Source organism: Pleurodeles waltl, chromosome 1_2, assembly GCF_031143425.1.
Source record: "Pleurodeles waltl isolate 20211129_DDA chromosome 1_2, aPleWal1.hap1.20221129, whole genome shotgun sequence".
NCBI classification, from domain to species: domain Eukaryota; kingdom Metazoa; phylum Chordata; class Amphibia; order Caudata; family Salamandridae; genus Pleurodeles; species Pleurodeles waltl.
This window is the reverse complement of record NC_090437.1, coordinates 718,292,645-718,312,191: the sequence shown is the minus strand read 5'-3', so window position 1 is coordinate 718,312,191 and position 19,547 is coordinate 718,292,645.

Sequence of the window (19,547 nt, the reverse complement as noted above, 5' to 3'; positions counted from 1 at the left end):
TGGGGCAGTGGAGAAAGCTTCCTTCAAAGTCGAGAAGACTTGATCAGCTTCTGGGGACCATACAAACTTTTCTTTCTTTCTTAGTAGCTTAGTGATTGGAGCCACTATCTGGGAGAAATGATTTATGAACCTCCGGTAAAAATTTGCGAACCCCAGGAAACATTGTACATCACAAACAGTCTTTGGGGTGGGCCAATCAGATACGGCTTTTACTTTCTTTTCTGCCATCACCATTCCTTGAGGGGTAAGAATAACCCCTAAAAACTCAACTGTGGTAACATGAAACTCACACTTGGTTAGTTTGGAATATTAATGGTGTTTTCGAAGGGCTGCAAGAATTTTCTTGACATGTTGGACATGTTCATTTTCATTGTCTGAGTAGATCAAAATGTCATCGATGTAGACTATGGCAAATATGTCGAGGTACTCTCTAAGAACGTCATTCAAGAAAAATTTAAATGCTGCTGGAGCATCACACAGACCAAAAGGCATGACGGTGTATTTAAAAAGGCCATATCTTGTCTTGAACGCTGTTTTCCATTCGTCACCCTCTCTCATTCTGACCAAATGATAAGCACCTCGAAGGTCAAGCTTCGTGTAGATTTTTGCTTTCTTTACTTGTTCCAATAAGACCGGAATTAGGGGCATAGGATATTTATTCTTGATGGTGACTTTGTTCAAACCCCTATAGTCGATGCAAGCTCGAAGTTCTCCATTAGCTTTCGGAACAAAAAACAAAGGCAAAGCTGCTGGAGACTTAGAGGGGCGAATGAAGCCATTCTCCGAAAATTGATCTAGGTATTTTCGTAAATGTTGATTTTTATGTTCTGACAGGGCATATACACGACAGATGGGAAGTATCGCACCTGGGGCTAGATCAATTTGACAGTCATAAGATCTATGAGGAGGTAGAGTCTCTGCTCCTTTCTCATCAAATACATCTTTGTAAGATGAATACTGTTTGGGGAGCTGAATTTCTTTCTCCGCTGCAGTAGCTATGTAAGAGTTGCAAACATTTGGTACTTGAATCTTTTGGAGACATTGTTCGTTACATAGCGCAGATGAGAACACGATATTTCGTTCTGCCCAATTGATCTCCGGATTGTGATGAGTTAACCATGGCAAGCCGAGGATAATCCCATATTGGGGAGCATGGATCACGTCAAAGATGATTTTCTCTTTATGTTTCTTTCTGTGAATCTTATCTTCACAAATCATCGACAAGGGGATAGTCTGAAGAGTTACCGGACCTCCAGTCAAGAGTTTTCCATCGACTGCCTGGATGATTTCTGGGGTCTTCTATTCAATACATGGGATCCCCCATGCAAGAACCAATTGGACATCAACAAAATTCCTAGTAGCCCCAGAATCGACTAGAGCTTTTTTTAAATAGATCTTTTTCTTGACCTGAACTCTTATTTCCAGCTTAAGATGTCTAGATTGTGAAGGGTCCACGGTGACACCCAAGAGCAACCCTTCTCTGCATCTCGGGTGTTTTAGTTTTCCAACTCGACTGGTGCATTGGCTGCGACCTTCTGAACTGGACCTTGCTTGTTCTTTGGTTCGATTGGACAATCTTTGGCAAAATGACCTTTTCGCCCACAATAAAGACATTGTCAATTTTTTCTGCGGAGGTCCTTTTCATCTTTGGTCAAAGGTCTTCTATTGGTTCCAATTTCCATCGGTTCCGGCGTTCTTCCTTTCGGAGTTCTTGAGTCTCTGTTATCATGAATGCGCCATGAATATTTTTCAATCTTTTTGCGCGTTCCTTTCCGTTCTGCTAAACGATGATCAAGTATCAAGACAAGATTTATTAATTCTTGACAGTCTGTAGGTTGTGGTTCGATTTGCGCTAAGATATCTTTTAATTCCTCTTTGAGTCCCTTGTAAAACAAGACCGCTTGTTTTTCTTCAGGCCAGGATGTCTCGGCAACCAGCCGGTTAAAGTTGGCTAAATACGACACTAGGTCTTGATTTCCTTGGCGTAAATCTAATAATTCACAATCTGCTGACTGTGTTACAGTTCTACGATCAAAAACTCTCTCAAATTCACAAACAACATTTCTCCAGTTTTACAACAAGGGACTATTTTTACGCACAAGAGGAATTGCCCAAGTAGCTGCATCCCCTGACAGATATGAAAACAAGAAAGCTACTTTGGACTGGGCATCGGGAAAAGTATTTGGTCTGCAGGTGAAGTGTAGTTCCACTTGAACCAGGAAAGATTGCGCTTTCAAAGGGTCACCTGAGAAACGTTCTGGGGGAGCTAAAGGAATTGCAGAAGGAACATTTAGGGAAATCAGATTACTTCCAGAAGCCTGAGAAGAAGTACCTGGCCAAGACACACCTGTGGGACTTTGTTCCTTCTTCTCTACCTTATCTTGGAACTGACTCACTCTCTCTACTAAGCTAGTTGTCAATTCTTTGGATGATACCACCTCTGCTTGGAGCTGGGTGATAGCCTTGACTAACTCGTCTAGAGTGGCCATGCTGAGAACATACACAAGCCAGGAGGATAATAATTAGTGGGCTCACTATTCTGTCAGAGTCACCAGATCTTAGGAGTCCGTGCACCTTCCCAACACGTCCACCACTGAACAGCTCCAAGACTCTGATAGATAAATCACAGAGACTGAGAGAGTCCAAGAGGGGAAGAGGGGATTAGGAAGGGAACAGCTGGGAAGGAGACCTGTAGTAAGAAAAAGGTTAGAACACACAATATGAAAATTATATCTCCTGAAATCAATACTAGACTATGATTCTAAGTCTAGTCACTCTGAAAACATGAACAATCTAAGAGTTAAGTTTAAAATGACTAAGTTTCAAGATGGCCGGATACCTGTAGGGGAATAAAGATGAATTAAATGAAAACTTTCTTATTCAAGTACTTTCCTTTACATGAGAATCAGAAAAAACATTCTGACTAAATTTTAAACCAGTCATATAAATCCTGTTTTGAGAATGTATACTAGGACCATACAATATTGCATCTAGAAACTCTGGCCTTCTGTGTACTCTTAAAATGTTTCAACACAAATTGTGCATATTGCAGATATATATATATATATATAGCAAACACCATAAAGGGATTGTGCACCATGAATAACACAATATGGATTCAGGAAACAAATTACATAACTTATCAACTCGAATATTACATAATAAATATCTTAGAATAGTACCATACAATAAACAACATGAATTAAACTCGAGGAGAGAATCGTGCGTCTTGCCAATTCGAGTGTTACCATGTAAAATACCAAGAAATGGTAGCACGCAATGAATATCAAAGTCAAATCATCATTAATCGAATCGCGCGTCTTGCCGATTCGTAAAACATGATGTAAATGTCAAGGAATAACAGCTCACAATAAATGAGAAGATCAAAGTACAATGAAACGAATCGTGCTTCTTCTGCGATTCTTAAGCCACCGTGTAAAATGTCAAGAAATGGTAGCGCACAATGAACAATAAAGTTAAATGCTCATGAAACGAGTTGTGCGTCTTGCCAATTCGTAAAACATCATGTAATTGTCAAGAAATAGTAGCGTGCAATGTACAACAATGTTTAAACACCATAAAACGAATCGCGTGTCTTGCCGATTCTTATGCCACCATGTAAATGTCAAGAAATGGTAGCGCGCAATGAATAACAAAGTCAAACCTTTATGAAATAAATCGCACGTCTTGCCTATTTGTAAACTACCATATAAATGTCAAGAAATGGTAGCGCAAGTAATCTGTTACTCATTTAAGAATTTAAACCAAGAATATGACAATTCTAAATAACGGTGTCGGGACAGTCCAACCACCGTCTTACCGCCTGGAACAATGATCACCAATGAAGGATTAGGGCAGGAGACTGGGAGATCCAAATAGGCCGCCGGGACAGGAGCTTAGGAAGAAGCTGCTGCTCTGCACCGGGACCTCTGAATAGTGAGCACTGGGAGTTGGGCTGGCTCTCTTTTATAGAGTCTTGGCCCAGCCCAGAACCACGCCCAGGCATGTTGCAGGGAAAGTCTCTGGAAGGCCCTGGAAAGGGGCCACACCCTAACACACTCTGAAAACCTGCAGCAATACATTGCAAAGGAACAGTATTTGTAAGCATATTAAAAATAAGTTTTCAGGATTGAACTCTGCAATGCAAAAGGTTAAACCACAACATATCAGCACAATGCATAAATTATTTTGTTTTGAGAGTGCTGGGTTTTTGCATTTTTGTCGCCAATAGAGCGCGTATTGCTCTGGTGTTGACAATAGCCAAGACCTGCTCCTCGCATGTTGTTAGTTGTGGGGGAGGAGGTGGGGGTCCGCAGCCAGTCCTCTGAATCACAACGTGGTGTCTTGTGACCACGGAACGCACCTTCCCCCGTAGGTCGTTCCACCTCTTCCTGATGTCATCCCGTGCTCTTGGGTGCTGTCCCACTGCGTTGACCCTGTCCAAGATTCTGCGCCATAGCTCCATCTTCCTAGCTATGGTGGTGGGATGCACCTGTGATCTGAATAGCTGTGGCTCTACCCGGATGATTTCCTCCACCATGACCCTGAGCTCCTCCTCAGAAAACCTAGGGTGTCTTTGCGGTGCCATGGGGTGGTGTGGGTAATGTGTGGGGTGGTGTGTGTTGTGATGTTTAGGGGTGTGTCATTTTTGGGTGTGTGGATGTGTATGTGTGATGGTGTTGTGTGCCTCAGTAAGGGTTTGTGGATAATGTGGGTGTGTGTTTTGTATTGTATTGAGTGTGTGGGAGTGGTGTGTGTATGTGTATCAGGTGTGTGTATTTCGATTTGTCCAATGTGGTAGTGTTTTGTAAATGTGTGTGTATTTTGAGCGCGTCGGTGTGTACCGCCAATGGAATACCGCGGTTGAAAGACCGCCACGTGGATTCGTGGGTCATGATAGTGTGGGCGTATTCCTGTTGGCCTGACGGTGGAGGTGTTGTTATCGCCAGTTTATCACTGACCTTTGGTGTGGTGGACTTGTGTGGGTGTCTAGATTTTGGCGGTTTCTGAGCTGTGGGTCGTAATAGCTCTGTCGGAATTCCGCTGCCGCAGAGGTGTGTTGGCGGTCTTCTGTACTGCAGTAAGCAGCATTTACCGCCAATGTTGTAATGAGGGCCTATATATGCTTGCTAGGCAGATTTGTATGGATTGGGTCTGACCCTTGTTGTTGGCTTACTAGTTTACAACATGCGTCATCAGAAAATGCTGTTTATAATGCATGCTTGTTCTTCTTCTACCAGTGCAGTTACTGATGAGATGTTCTCCTCATGTTTTAGCTGCCACAATGACTCCATCCCAGAAACAGAAATTCACAAAACGTGTAGAGAGGTTCCGGCAGATTTGCATGGTCCAGGCTTGTTACAGGAAGATGGCAAGGGGATACTGCACAAAAATGTTGGCTGGGGCGTGGAAGGCCTTCCCCAATGGTGGACCAGCTAAACAGCCTAAACCCACCTCAATAAAGGCGTGTCCCCAGCACCCAGAGTCTGTGATGCTCCTTCAGGTCCCGCACCCTCAACATCTGCAGCACATCAGACAGAACCAGCACCACAACAGCCACCACCATCTGCCACCAGGACATCTTTCTTTCCCTTGAAATGAAGTTACATGCTTGGAAATTTCAGAACACAAACTGGGTTTCTTCACCTTTCTTATTTTCTCTCTTTTACAGGAAATACAGGATCGTCAAAAGACGGAAGAGGAGAGCCGGGTCTCCGCAGGAAACCGATCGGAGTGTGAGGATCACCGGAACTCAACTGAAGGCTGGTCGGTGAACGAGGAAAAATGGAACTCGACTGAAGGCAGGTTAGAGAGCAAATAACTTGAGCAAAGATATGAACGATGCCAGGCAAGGCCTCAGACTCACAATCATCCTTAAATAATCAAATGTGCACATGTGCCTTTTGGCAGTAACAAGCATTGGTTATTGCAATACTTGAAATTCAAGGACGTAATGAGTATACCCAAATAAGTTTGAATGTTGCAAGTAACAGCTTCTTACTGTAATCAAGGTCATGGATGTGCTAGTGTGCCCACAAAAGGTACCCACTGATGCATACAGTGACACACCCAGGCATAAACGATGAACACACTGACACACCCAGGCACACAATGATAGATATACTGACTCACCCAATCAGACATTGATTTATACACTGACACGCCCAGACAGAGACTGATGCATACACTGACACACCCAGGCACACACTTATGCATATACTGACAGACCTAGTCTGACACTGATGCATACTCATGCATCCACTGACACACGCAGGCACACACTGACAGACTCAGGCACACACTCATGCATACAATGACACACTTAGGCACACACTCATGCATACACTAGCACACACGGATGCCTACAATGACACACCCAGCAACACACTAATGCATACACTGAAATATTTTGGCAGACACTCATGTATATACTAACACACCAAAGCAGGCACTCATATATAAGTAACACATCCAGTCAAACACTGACGGATACACTGACACATTGTTATGCCATTAATTGTGTTTGACCACTGAGCATATTAGTTGTTCAATGTTCACCAGTGGCCAGCATGTTTTGACTATTAGAAGAAAGAGCCTATTAGCAGGCTTTTTCATTATAAGGGGTGTCCCTGGGCAGCAGCGGGGGAATTTCCCAGGACTTCAGTCAGGAGCGGACATCAGCTGCCTGACCTCCCGTATGGGTGGAAAATCTCTTTCTCGCAGTTGAACAGGAGTCATCAACTTGCAGGCATAAGAAAGATGAAGAGGAGTGATAGGCCCTATGGTGATGAATTTGGACTTTTATTCTTTGCTTTGAAGTTATGCTATAATATAATCACATATATTTCTCTGTGTACCTTGCAATTGAGAATCACTTTGAAATATTTTCCTTTCATTGCTGTGACTACTTTTAAACGTGTGCTTCCAACCTTCTAATCTCATCTCTCAGGAACCTTGTGTTGAAGCAGTAATAATAAATGTCTTCTTTAAACTAAGAAGTGCATTCCAGAGAAGTTTTGTCGGCTCGGTCATAAGATAAGTGAAAGAAAAACACACATCCAGGCACACACTGATTCATATACTAATATGTCCAGGCAAACACTATTGTATGCACTGACACACCCAGAAACTCACAGATGCATACACTGACAATTCCAGGCGGACATTGATGCATACACTAACACGCCCAGGTAGATACTGATGCATACTCTGAAACACACAGGATTACACTGACACATATGCTGACACTGATGCATACGCAAACATACCCAGGCAGACCCTTTTGCCTACTTTGATACTCCCAGGCAACACTCATGCACACACTAAGACACCCATGTAGACATTCATCCATTTGGTGACACACACATGCACACACTATTGCATATGGTGACACACCCAGGCTGACACTAATACACATGCAGACACATGCAGGCACACACTCAAACATACACTAAGATACCCACGTACATACTAATGCATATACACTGTCACACCCAGGCACACATCAACACATACCTGTACACACCCAGGCACACACTGGTGCATACAAAAACACACCTAGACACACACTCATGCATATGTTGACACACCCAGGCACACACTGAGGCCCACACTGACAAACCCAGGGACACTGTGACACATACACTGACACACTCAAGGGAATCCCTCATGCATGCTCTGATACACCCAGGGATGCAGTGATGCATACACTGAGACACCCAGGCACACACTGATCCATACACTGACACACCCAGGAACACACTGATGTATAACCTGGCAAACCAAAGCAGACAGTGATACATACACTAATACACCCAGGTAGCTACTAATGCTTAAGCTAATGCACCCAGGCAGACACTGAAACATACACTGACACATCCAGGCACACACTCATGCATGCACTAAGACACCTAGGTAGACACTCGTGCATATGCTGAAACACCTAGGCCACACTGACACATATGCTAACAAACCCAGGCACACACTGATGCATACACTGACACACCCAGGCATGCATTTATGCATACGCTGGCACACAGGCACACACTCATGCATATAATGACACACCCAGGTATACACTGACACATACACAGACATACCCAGGGAGACACTCATTCATATACTGAAATACCCATACACACACTGATGCACACACTTACACACCCAGCCACACAATAATGTACACACCAACACACCCAGACAGACACTAATATACACACTGGCACATCCAGATATGCACTGATGCATACACTGACAAACCCAGGCAGACACTGAGGCATACACTAACACACCCAGCTAATCACTTTTGCATACGCATACACATGCAGGTACACATTGACACATCTACTGACACTCCCTGGCACACAGTCATGGGTACACTGACAGGCCTGGGGACACACTCCTTCATGCACTAATACACTGAGGCATACACTGATGCACACACTGACACCCTGGTACTGTTCTGCATGGGCCACTCACCTGAATTTCAGGCATTCCGATGGGGTGATGAAAATTCCCCAGTCCCGGTGAGGACTAACATGACCTTGATGAAGAGCACATTGCCCTCTCGCAAGTCTTCAAGGGGTAGGGGGTTTTGGAAAAAGAAAAAGAAAAAATACCAGCTTCTGCTTCGTGGACTTCAGAATCAGACTGCTGGACCCTGGACTGCATGTCGTGTTTGGCATCAGGACTTCTGATTTTTCAAAACACTGGGTTTTTGGTTTTTATGATTCTGGGCTGCAAAAGAATTACTTAATTAATACATTGAACTTACATAAACTATTGTACATTGCATAATATCAGTTATTATTTACACATTGTGCATAAATTTCTATAAGGCTGAACACATCTCTTGCTCTTTCTACAATATTTTCAGAATCTCTGAAGCAATTTCCAAACTCAAAAGCAATCAACTTGACTAAATGGCTTCTTTGTGTTCTGGCATAATCTCTTGCCAATAATAGTTTTGATAAACGTGCTCTATTTCCAATCTCTTAATTTGCAGGGGCGCGCTTGTTACAGGAAGTATTTCTTGCCTTAATGTCTGTTTAGTGGTTTCTTCCATTACCCCTCAAATGATAAATCATGCTAGTTCTTATTGTCATAAACTATTTACAAGACAGAGCTCTGCTCTGTTTCATTTAAGTGATTAATCTTTCTTTACCTTGAAATGAAGTTACCTGCTTGAAAATTTCAGAAGAACCCAAACTGGGTTTCTTCACCTTTCTTAATTTCTCTCTTTTACAGGAAGTATAGGATTGTCGGCAGAAGACAGCAGAGGAGAGCCGGGTATCCGCAGGAAGCCGATCGGAGTGCGAGGATCGCTGGAACTCAACTGGAGGTTGGTCGGTGAACAGGGAACACTCAAACTCGACTGAAGGCAGGGTGGAGAGCAAAGAACTTCAGCAAAGCAATATGTACAAAGCTAAGCAAGGCCTCAGACTCACAATCATCGTTAAATAATCAAATAGGCACATGTGCCTTTGGCATTAACAAGCATTGGTTATTGCAAACTGGATATTCTAGGATGTAATGAATATACCCAAATAAGTTTGAATGTTGCAAGTAACAGCATCTTACTGTAATCGAGCTCTTGGATGTGCTAGTGTACCCACAAAAGTACACACACTGATGCATACAGTGGCACACCCAGGCATACGCTGATGAACACACTGACACACCCAGGCACACAATGATGGTTATACTGACACACCCATTCAGACATTGATTTAGACACTGACACATCCAGGCAGACACTGATGCATACACTGACACACCCAGGCACATACTTATGCATACACTGACAGTCATAGTCTGACACTGATGCATACTTTGCTTTGACACACCTAGGCACACACTTGTGCATACACTAAGACTCCTAGGTAGACACTTATGCATTTGCTGACACACCCAGGCACACACTAATGAAAAGGCTCGCACACCCAGGCACACAATGAGATATACACTGACATAGCCAGAAACACACTAACACATACACTAGCACACCCAGGGAAAAACCCATGCATACGCTGATACACCCAGGGACACACTGATGCATACATTGAAACACCCAGGTACACACTGACGCATAGACAGATATACCCAGGCACATGCTTATGCATGCACTGACACCCCCAGACACACACTGATGCATAAACTATCACACACAGGTAGACACTCATGAAGACCCTGATAAACTCAGGCACACACTGGCACATACTCATGCATACACTAAGATACCCAGGTAGACACTCATTTATTTGTTAACACACCTAGGCACACACAGACACATATGCTGACACACCCAAGCACACACTGATGTACTCACTGACACACCCAGGCACAACCTCATGCATACTATGACATACCCAGGCCTACAATGACACACACGGGTACTTACGTTGCATACACTAATGCATAAACTGACACACCCAGGGAGACACTTGTGCATTCGCTGACACACCCAGACACACACTGACATTCCCATGCACAGACTCATGCATACACTGCCACACCCTGGCACACACACGTTCATACATTGACAGAGCCATGGACACACTAATTCATACATTAACACACTCAGGCACACAGTGTTGCTTACACTGACACACCCAGGCAGACACTCATGCATACTTTGACACACACTCATATATATGCTAACACACTCAGGCACACATTGAAATACCCAGGCACAAATTGATGCATAAACTGACACACCCAGGCACACATTCATTCATACACTAACACACCCAGGCACACACTGATGCTTACACTGACATACCTAGGCACACACTGATGCATACACTGCCACCCCCAGGCACACAATTGTGCATACGCTGATATATCCGGGCACACAATCATGCATACACTGACACACCCAGGCACACAGTGATGCATACACTGACACACCCAGGAACATATTGATGCATATGCTGAAACACCCAGGCAGACACTTATGCACATACTGGCATAACCAGGGACACACTCATGCACACTAAGACACCCAAGTAGACACTTGTGCATATGCTGATGACCCAGGCACACACTGACACATATGCTGACACAAACAGGCACACATTGATGAATACACTGACACACCCAGGCACACATTCATGCTTATGCTTACACACGGATGCATATATTAACACACCCAGGCCAACACTCATACATACACTAGGGCACCCAGGTAGACACTCTTGCATATGCTGATGACCCTGGCATACACAGACATGCTGACAAACCCAGGTACACACTAATGCATACACTGACACTCCCAGGCACACATTCATGCATATGCTGACAAACCCAGGCACACATTGAGGCTCACAATGCCAAACCCAAGAACACAACAATGCATATATTAACACACCCAGGCACATACTCATACCTACACTAGGACACCCAGGTAGACACTCTTGCATATGCTGATGACCCAGGCACACACTGACATGCTGACACACCCAGGTACACACTGATGCATACACGGACACACCTAGGCACACATTCATGCATATGCTGACACACCAAGGAACACACTGATACATACTCTGGCACATGCAAGTTCACTTTGGTACATACACATCCTAGGAAATACTCATGCATACACTGATATACCAAGGCACACCTGATGCACACTGATAGATACCCTGACACACTAAGCATAGGCAGGTACACCCAGGCACATACTTATACATACACTGTCACGTCCAGGCACAAACTGATACATATACTGACAAACCCAGACAGACACTGACACATACACTAACTCACCCAGGTTGACACAAATGTATACGCTGACATACACATACACACACTGACACATACGCTGAGACAAGCAGGTACACACTGTTGCATATAGTTAGATATATGGGGAGACACTCATGCATACACTGACATACCCAGGTACACACTGATGAATACATTTCCATACCCAGACACACACTGATGAGTTCACTGACACCCCAACACACATACTGATGAATACAATGGCACAACCAGTCACACACTAATGTCTACACTGACACACCCAGACAGACACTGATACATACACTGACACACCCAGAATCGTACACTGACAAACCCAGACAAACACTGACACTTGTGTAGTGATTTTAGTTATAGCTCCATGCACATTACAAAATACATGCAAAATACCATTGTCTGCAACCAGGTGGTAACCTGGTGCAAAATTTAAAAATGCAGTAAAACTGCATTTTTAAATTTAATCTGTAAAGCACACATGCCTTTTTGGCATGTGTGTACTTTAAATGGTAAAAAAAAAATATTTGGGGTGCAGGAGAGGGGGCCTTAGGCCCCCAGCACCCTGGCCTTTTGCATTTCCCAAATTGCGATTTCTGGTTCAGAAATCGCAATTTAGGAAATGCAACAAATTTGCAGCTATGGGCCAACAGGCCCATAGCTGCAAATGGGGCCAGTATCGCAATTTGCGATTCGGTAATTGCATTTGCGATTTTTAAGAAATCGCAATTACCGAATCGCAAATGTGATACATGGCCCTTTGCGAGTCGGTAATTGCGATTTCTTAAAAATCCAATTACCGAATCGCAATGGGCCAAAATCATACATCTGGCCCTAAGTTCTCAAACAAGACATTCTTGTTCATTCTGTGCTTCTTTCAAGGCTGCAGTAAGATAGGTTGCCGGTGAACGTGGTAATAGGTTTGTCTCTGGTATTCATAGAAAAACACACGTCCTTACGTAGGGACATTTTCTCAGAACATCACCTGTTTTATTATATATACACTTCCCTGTCCCTTACACATTAGAGGGAGATTCCAGCCAGAGGACTACGATTGTATGCCGATTGCTGAACGCTTCGCTACAGCTGCCAATGTAAACGTCAGGCCTTTGCTCAGGTATGGGGGATGATATCTTCCCAGGGGAACCTGAAGGGCAGAATTAGAGCTTAACATGCTGTGCTCTATTATAACCTAGGCAGGAATTAGTCTATTGACTCTAGTGACAATATGATAGCTTATTTATATGCTTCACTCTCCTTGTCACAATTCTAATTTTGTCATGCTGTATCGTCCTGGTTATTGCAGTACATGCTTTGCTATCTTAGATGCAATTGCTTCATTAAAAACTTATTGAAACATATACTGCCTCTGTTTGTCATTGTGTATGTGAGGCTAATGTAACTGAGGGAAACGGATGAGACCTGAGTGACAACGATTTCCCTGAGAAATCAATTTTGTCATGCGCTCGGCTGCCCAATCATCCCTGCCCTAGGTTAGAGATGAGGCACTGCTAGTTAGCCGGAGCAAAATCCGGATTAGGGGGACAGGTGTCACCTGTAGTGGGTTAAGACTCAGGCGGTCATTATGAACACTGTGGAAAACATCACTGACGGCCGTGGCAATGGTGAACAGAAGACCCCCATTGGCGGTGAATAGAAAGCCACCATATAATGAACTAAAATCCAGAATCCACCAAAATTCCCCAGTCCACCAGTCACCGCCAGGACCCTGTTGGCGGAAATGCTGGACCTCCCACCCCGCCACCGCCGAGCACACCCACATCCCGCCCTCCAAATAATGATGCACAAATCACCTTGGCGGTCAGTGGAAACCGAACGACCATTGGCGGTGCAGACCGCCACGGGCGGCAAGTGGACCCAACAGTAGGAAGTGCACACATTGGATAAGTTAGAAACCCACACTCCTGACACGCATCCACAACACCATAAAACACTCACAGACACCCCCCACAATCCTTTGCAACAAAAGTAGGCCAACAAAGACAGAGAACACCAGAAGCAGATACCGAACGCCACTATACGCAAGACTTACACTGAACCACAGAAGAGCACCCTCACCGCGATTCCACCCCCGACACCATTCACCACACTCACCATGTCATCCCCCAAACATCCACGCTTCACAGAAAGGGAGCTAAGGACCATGGTGGACGAGATCCTGAAGGTGGAGCCACAACTATTCGGTGCTCAGGTGCAGCACACACCCATCACCAGGAAGATGGAGCTATGGCAGACCATTGTCAAAAGGGTAAATGCAGTGGGACACCATCCTAGCACCAGAGATGACATCTGCAAGAGATGGAACGACCTGCGGGGGAAGGTCAGGGCCATGGCATCCAGGCACCACATTGCAGTCTAGAAGACTGTGGGAGGACCTCCACCAACACCACCCAACTACACCGACTGGGAGGAAAAGGTACTGGCCATCCTGCACCCTGAGGGACTCACTGGAGGAATGGACTTGGGTAAGTCATCTACAATTGCACCATATCCATCATACCTAGAATGCTTGCACCACCCCACCCCTCCAACATTCACCAGGACCACTACCCCACCCAGCCCACATTGACAACATTCAATCACCCTCCATGCCCACAAACCCACTAAAAGGCCCACATCCCTTCCTCTCTGCACCACCACCTACCCCTGCAAGGAATCACAATAGCACTACACCACCCACAATGCAACTCCACATCTGAAGCAAAATGCAGTGCAAACCTCACACAGGCACCCTGCATGGCCCCAAAGTGTAAAACTTGCCCAAAACAGCCCTGCTCTGTGCACTCCATCCGATCATGCATTTGTAACAGACATGTCCATTTCCCATAACAGGCACCACCACCCATGCCACCCTGATGGACAGGACAAGGAGAGGCAGTGCCCCCCAGGGAGACAGAGGCACCTCACAGGACACTGGTGATAGAACCCTGGACACTGATGAGCAGGCTGGCCCCTCACACAGTCCTGGACTGTCACCATCCAGCAGCCCCACCCAGGATACCACTGACACCCCTACCACCCAGGCAAGAACAGCAGCCCAGGGCAACCATTCCCACACCTGTGTATCCAGGCCACAGACTGGTGGAACACAAGTACAAAGGCCACAGTCACCCCCTACCAATAGGCAGGAAGATGATGGCCCCAGTACAAGTGGCACCGCCAGACCTGTGCAGGTGACACAGGCACAGGGGGCTAGGCCCAATGGGAGGGCATCTGTCGCCCAGGGGGGAGGCCACTGGAATGGATGCTGCAGCCCAGGATGTGATCTCTGAGCTCCTGGTGGCCTACCAGCATACCCATGACAGATTGGCCCAGATAGTATCTATCCTGGAGCACAGTCAGAGGATGCAGCAGGAACACCACCAAAAGGCCATGGAGCAGTGGAAACTGCACAACGCCACAGTGGCCAGCATAGCAGGAGCACTGCTGCAGCCTGTACAAACCCAGTGTGACACCCACACAGTACAGGAGGCTCCCACTACAGCACAGGAGACAGACCGGACAATGACAGCATGAGCAGCAACATTCCACAAACTACCCTCAGAGGAAACACAAGGAACAACCATGTTATACCCTATAGGTCAAAGGCAGGTGCACAAACGGACCCTCAGGCCAAGATATGGGACTGGAACCCCTGCCAAAAACAAGGCCCCCTCAAAGAGGTGACTCTACAACAGTCTGTCCACCAACTATCCCACACAATCAACCACCAAACAGTGCTAACAATCAATAAGAACTCATGTAAGCATTGGTGGACCCATCAATACTTACAACAAGGCTGCCACCATGTTGGCATTGAGGACAACCACCCATGACCAACTGCCATCACTGTAAATCGCTATATTCAATCCCTGCACCAAATATAACACATATCACACCTGTAACACTGTCCCCTGTCATAATGTGTGAAAAAAGTGAAGTATGGATGCAACTGGCTGATAACTACTTTATTTTTACCTGCGTAGCTTGAAAGTACACACTCACCTTACATGTTGTTGTGCCTAAATATGTTAATAAAAAGAGACACTAAATTATATTCTGTCCTATCCAGACCTGTACACAGTTGCAAGTAGTACATTCAAACCCCCCCTAGATGACAAGACACACTGACAGTATGTTTCACAAACACAAATGTCAGCCCTCAGTCCCAGACAGTTACTGGAAGTAGAGTTGTATAAGTTGGGTCCTGGAATTGACATCTTCCCCTTCCTCATCATCACCATCACTCTCATCCCCTCTCTGAGGTAGCGGGTCTGGATATACAGCACCATCCACCTCCAAGAGGGGAATACAATTCCTCACTGCCACGTTGTGCAGCATGCAGCAGGCCACCACTATTCTACACACCTTTTCAGGCCCATAGGCCAGGGAACTCCCAGAGATATGTAGACATTGAAATCTAGCCTTCAGGAGACCTATTGTGCGCTCTATCACCCTCATAGAACGTCCATGGGCCTCATTGTAATTCCTCTCTGCATCTGTCCCAGGATTCCTCACTGGTGTCAGGAGCCAATGCAAGTTGGGATAGCCAGAATCACCTAGAAAAAGGTGCAAAACAGAAATTAATTGTCAAGCCTCTGAGTCAGACAGCCTGGCTGTCTGCTAGGTGGCAGTTAGTGACAGAAACGCCTACCTATGATCCACCCTCTGTCCTCTTGTAGTCGTTCCATCTTGTGTGGCACACTACTGTTCCTCAGCACAAAGGAATCATGAACTGAACCGGGGAACATGGCATTCACATGTGAGATGTACTGGTCCGCAGTACATACCAATTGAATGTTCATGAGTGAAAATTCTTTCTGTTTCTATACACCTGTTCACTGACTCTTGGGGGTATTATAGGTATGTTGGTGCCATCGATGGCACCTATCACATGGGGTATGTATGCAAACGCATAGAAGTCTGACTTGATGGCAGGGAGGTCAGTACTTTGGGGAAACCTCACATAGGACTGAAGGTGTTGTACAAATGCATTCAGGAATCTTGTCAGTATCATGCTGAACATTGGCTGTGAAAATCCAGCACTCATGCCCACTGTCACTTGAAATGAGCCCATGGCCAGGAAATGGAGTGCAGCGAGCACCTGCACTTCAGTAGGGATAGCATGCTGATTACGATTTGACAGAGTCAGTGCAGGATCCAGCAATGCACAAAGTTTGAGAATAGTTGCACGGGTGAGTCTGTAATTGATTATGATGTGACTGTCCACCATGGTCCGCATATCCACAAGTGGTCAAGTGGTCTGTACACCGATGGGGCCCTTCCTCGCCACAAGGGTCGGTACCTACGGGGGATTTGAAACACATGTGAGGAACACTCATACATAGGCACACATTGTCAGTCATTGAGCACTGCTGACGATTGTAGGGACTCAAATGCTAAATGTTTTTGACAGAAATTCATCTAGACCATGATGATTGCTCAGGGTTTGTCATGTGTGGTATTGTTAATGGTCACATGCATAGGTGTGTCAGGTGAACAATAGGGCCTGCATTGTGCAGAAATCATTATTATTAATGCGTAATTAAGGCCAAAATGTCTGTCCCCTGTAATCCAGAACTGTCATGGCGGAAGTGACCTCATACTGCTAGCGGTTGAAGGAACAGCGGAAGGCGGTGTTTACTGCCGTTCGCACAGTCATTGGTTAACATGGATGCCAATAGGGAATCCTGGCTTATCATGTTCACCTCCAGTGGTGACGGTGCACACCACTGCGGTACGTAAGCAAATTTGTCACCCCAACTTCACTTGACTCCCTGATCTGGTGCAAGCAGGTACTCCACTGAGTGTACTGCTGTGTCCTGCCTCTGGTCATGGAAGTAGCTCGTGTTGCAGGGGAAAGGGGCCCGGCCTTCACCCAGGAGGAATTGGAGAGGCTAGTGGACGGGGTCCTGCCCCTGTACACCAAGCTATATGGATGGCCAGAGGTACAGGTGAGTCGGGGGATTGAGGGCAATGGTTGTGTGTAATGGATGGTGTTGGCAGTACATTTGTGTGCACTTCTGACCCTGCATGGGCCATGGGCTGTTCGTCCCATAGTGGACGTATAGCCAGCTGTACTTATTTTCCAAGTGCGTGACCTCAGTGTTACATTTCTGTGTGTCCCTTTTAGGTCAGCGCCCACCAGAAGAGGGCACTTTGGCATGCCATCGCCAGGGAGGTGCGGACCCTGGGGGTCTACAACCGGCGGAGCACCCACTGCAGGAAGAGGTGGGAGGACCTGCAGCACTGGGCACGAAAAATCTGTGAGGTCCAGCTGTGGAAGTCCTCCCAACGGGGAAGGGGTACCCGTCGGGCACTGACCCCCCCTCATGCTACACATCCTGGCAGTGGCGTACCCAGAACTGGATGGGCGCTTGAAGGCAGCATAGCAGTCATAAGGGGGTGAGGACACATATCACTATCTTAACCCTTGATGTATGTCTGTGGCCCTCATTACAACCCTGACGGTCGGTGTTAAAGTGGCGGTAATACCGCCAACAGGCCGGCAGAAAAAAAATGTAATCACGATCATGGCGGAAACCGCCAACATAGACAGCCACTTTAACACTCCGACCGCCACGGCGGTAGAAACAAACAGCGCGGAGGTCACCGCCAACAGACAGGCGGAGGGCAAATTACCACCCACTGTATTCCAACACGCCTATCCGCCACCGTTTCCGGGGCGGAACCAACGCTATCAAAAGCACAGTGGAAACAGTACACAGAAGGGAAACAACTCACCTCTCAACACCCAACGAGGAACCAACACGCCATGGAGCCCGAGTTACACGTACTGCCCATGCTGGTCTTCCTCCTGCTGTATCAGGAGCAGGACAGATGGCGTCGATGACCATGGTGAGTACTGCACCTACAACACAGGGAAGGGGGGAGGGAAAAGAGAGTGACACACACACGCTACACACAACACCCCCAACCCCACCCTCACCCACAACACCATACACACAAATACATGCAGCAACATTACATATACACCCCCTCACCCCTGGAAGAACACAAGGACAAAATTAAATGATTGTAACAAGTGTAATCATGAAAAATCAGATAGTGAAAGTTCAAAATTCAGTATATACAAATATGAACACCAACTACACAAGTCCGGATAGTGTACCAATCATTGTCCGTGGACCAGTGGTCCCAAAATGCATGGGCGAAGCCCACTCAAGATACCTGACAGGAAACGGAGAAAACACTGCAGGGGCATCAGATCGAAATTAAACAGGCACCTCAGGGGGAAGGGGAGGGGGGACACCTCAGCCGGATGAACGCACGATACCACTGCTGCACGAGGGGGCTTAATGCCCACTGCTGTATCCTGGGGAGTGCAAAGCCACAGTCTCTCAAGTCTTTCCAGTGGGTGGTTTGCCCACTGCTTCATCCTGGGGAGTGCAAAGCCACAGTCTCTCAAGTCTTTCCAGTGGGTGGTTTGCCCACTACTGTATCCTGGGGAGTGCAAAGCCACAGTCTCTCAAGTCTTTCCAGTGGGTGGTTTGCCCACTGCTTTATCCTGGGGAGTGCAAAGCCACAGTCTCTCAAGTCTTTCCAGTGGGTGGTTTGCCCACTGCTGTATCCTAGGGAGTGCAAAGCCACAATGTCTCAAGTTTTTCCAGTGGATGGTTTGCCCACTGCTTTATCCTGGGGAGTGCAAAGCCACAGTCTCTCAAGTCTTTCCAGTGGGTGGTTTGCCCACTGCTGTATCCTGGGGAGTGCAAAGCCACAGTCTTTCAAGTCTTTCCAGTGGGTGGTTTGCCCATTTCTTTATCCTGTGG